The 2987-nt window shown below is 37.2% G+C and overlaps 1 pseudogene; it reads right to left on the bottom strand.

Moving 5' to 3' along the window:
• Nucleotides 1–1430: 1430 nt before the first annotated feature.
• On the bottom strand, nt 1431–2037 carry LOC125171541 (MICOS complex subunit MIC26-like; annotated as a pseudogene).
• Between the last annotated feature and the right edge of the window lie 950 nt (nt 2038–2987).

The raw sequence follows: 2987 nt of genomic DNA, 5'->3' as shown, positions 1-2987 counted from the left end.
ATCACTCATCATCAGGGAAATATAAATCAGAACTGTCATGAGATATCACCTCACACCTGTCAGAATGGCTAAAATCACAACACAAGAAGCAGATGTTAGCAAGGATGTAGAAAAACGGGATTCCTCTGTTGGTACAAATGCAAACTGGTGCAGCCACTGTGGAAAACAGGATGCAGGTTCCTCACAAAGCTAAAAACAGAACTACCCTATGATCCAGCACTTGTACTGTTATGTATTTACCCAAAGAATACAAAAATTCTAGTTCAAAGGGATACACACCCCCCCAATGTTTATAGTAGTAGTATCGATAAAAGCAAAATTATGGGAAATGCTCAAATGTCCAATGGCTGATGAATGGATGAAGAAGAAGTCGTGTATATATACAATGGAATATTACTCAGCCTTCAAAAAGAATGAAATCTCGCCATTTGCAATGATGTGAATGAAGCTAGAGTGTATCGAGCTAAGTGAAATAAGTCAGTGGGGAAAGACAAATACCATATGATTTTATTTACATGTGGAATTGAAGAAACAAAAACAAACAATTATAAGGGAAGAAAAGAGAGGAAAACCAAAAAACAGACTCTTATCTATGGGAAGAAACTGATGGTTACTAGAGAGGAGGTAGGTGGGGGGATGGGGAAAATCGGTGATGGTGACTAAGGAGTGCACTTGTGATGAGCACCAAGTGTCATATGTAAGTGTTGACTCACTGTTTTTAACACCTGACACTAATATTACATGTATGGTAACTAAGTGGAATTTAAACAAAAACTTCATATGAATATAAAAAATAACATAAAAGGCATAGCAAAAAGGAGTAAAAAGGTAGAGTTTTCACATAAAAATTTGTAAATTATCTACACACTTCTGGAAAAGATTCTACTTTACTATTAATTTTTTTTTAATGTTTATTTTTGAGAGAGAGAGCATGGGGGAGGGGCAGAGACGGAGGGACACAAAGGGTCTGAAGCAGGCTCTGTGCTGACAGCAGAGAGCCGGATGTAGGGCTCAAACTCATGAAGCGTGAGATCATGACCTGAGCCTAAGTCAGATGCTTAACCAACTGAGCCACCCAGACACCCCCTTTTTTATTAATTTTCAAGTGTGGATTAAATAGCTATAAGCGTAGAACTATAACAAACTATGGTTAAAATGTTATATATCTTCTACTTAAATGAGAATTTTTAAAAATGATAAAATTGTCTGAGATATGATAAAAGAGCTCTCATATATTATTATTAAAAATCCAATATAAGCAATATTATGTCTGTCTTATGTCTTGGGTGATGACCCAAGATAACAAGAGGCCTAGCATTTTTCCTGAAGAAGAAAGCCAATTTACTACATTTAGTACTGACTTCTCTGCCATTTTTCTGTTAAAATACTGGTTTACTACACGGATTAAAATGGGCAGAGCATTGAACATTCTACTTATTTCCAGGTGAATTCTTCACATTTCCTGTCTTTTGAAAGTTCACCTCCACATATTTTCTGTGACTATGTATCCTTGTAAATCCCAGTCATATAATTTCTTCCCACTGCCCTGGACAAATACAATGGCTTGTTGTGGATAATAAAAAGAGGCAGCTAATCCCATGAACCCAGGTGGATACACTGGCTTCTTTATTTTTGAACCTCTAGCCAAAAGAAGTTAAACAATGCCAGCAAAACCAATAACACCAAGTCTTGGAAAAACTCCAGGAGGTGCATTTGGGAGATATTTATACCTGTCTGGGATGTCAACCCCCCACTGAACCAAGCTCTGCATCTTGGGCTTAGTTTGTGAGTACATTTCCTGACACCACCTTGAATATGGCTCACCATAATGTCAGAGATGTGAGATGCTTTCTTCAAGATGGGTCCTTTGGCTCCTCTACATATTTAGATCGACCCTCGGAAATGGAATAGAGTGAAAGCTCCTTAACCTTCATGGCAGTTTTGTGAAGTGAGTCCTTGTTAGGTGATGCATAGACTTTGACGGTGTGCACACTTAAGGCTGGCTGGCCCCACAGAACTCTGAATTACCTTGAACATGTTGTTGGCAGAGGTGGTTCTGGCTCACACATATCAATAGTTCCTTTAAATGTAAATAGACTAAATTCTCCAATTAAAAGACATAGGGTTCCTGGGTGGATAAAGAACAAACACATCTATATACTGCCTGCAAGAGGCTTACTTCAGAAGTCAGGACACACACAGACTGAAAATGAAGGGATGGAAATAGATATTCCATACAAATGGAAACAAAACAAAAACTGGTTTAGCTATAGTCATATCAATGACATAGGCAGACAGAGAAAGACAAATACCATATGACTTCATTTATATGTGAATATAAAAAAATAAAACAAAACAAAACTTCTAATTATAGATACAGAAAGCAGATTGGTGTTTGCTAGAGGGGAGTTGCTTGGTGGTGGGGAGGGCAAAATGGGTAGATAATTTAATAAGTACAAACTTCCAGCTGTAAAATAAATAATGGGGATGTAGTATACAGCATGAAAAATATGATCAATAATATTGTATTAACTTTGTGAATGACAAGGTAACTACACCTGTTGTAGTGACCATTTTGCCTATATGTATATGACTATAAAATGTATATGACTATAAATGTATATGACTATAAAATGACATGTTGTACACCTGAAATTAATATAATATCATCTGTCAATTATACCTCAATAAATGTTTTTAGAAAGAACAATGTAAGGGCAGGACAGATGCTGGGAAGTTGCTGAAGTAGTAGGACCTGATGCTCATTCCATCCCACATTTACAACTAGATATCTGAGTGAATAAACAAAAGAGCGATCTGAAGACTCTCAGAAAAAATTCCACAATTACATGTAGAAAAGAAACCGTATTGGAGAGTTTAGGAAGAGCAGAAACAGTGGTCAGAAGTTGTCCCCAGGAGTGAGGAAGCTGCAGGCACAAAGATGGAAAACATCAAGGAACCCACCCAGGGAAAATGAATCGCCATAA

This window comes from Prionailurus viverrinus, chromosome C1 (assembly GCF_022837055.1).
Source record: "Prionailurus viverrinus isolate Anna chromosome C1, UM_Priviv_1.0, whole genome shotgun sequence".
Lineage (NCBI taxonomy): Eukaryota > Metazoa > Chordata > Mammalia > Carnivora > Felidae > Prionailurus > Prionailurus viverrinus.
This window is presented reverse-complemented; position numbering and strand designations above follow the sequence as displayed.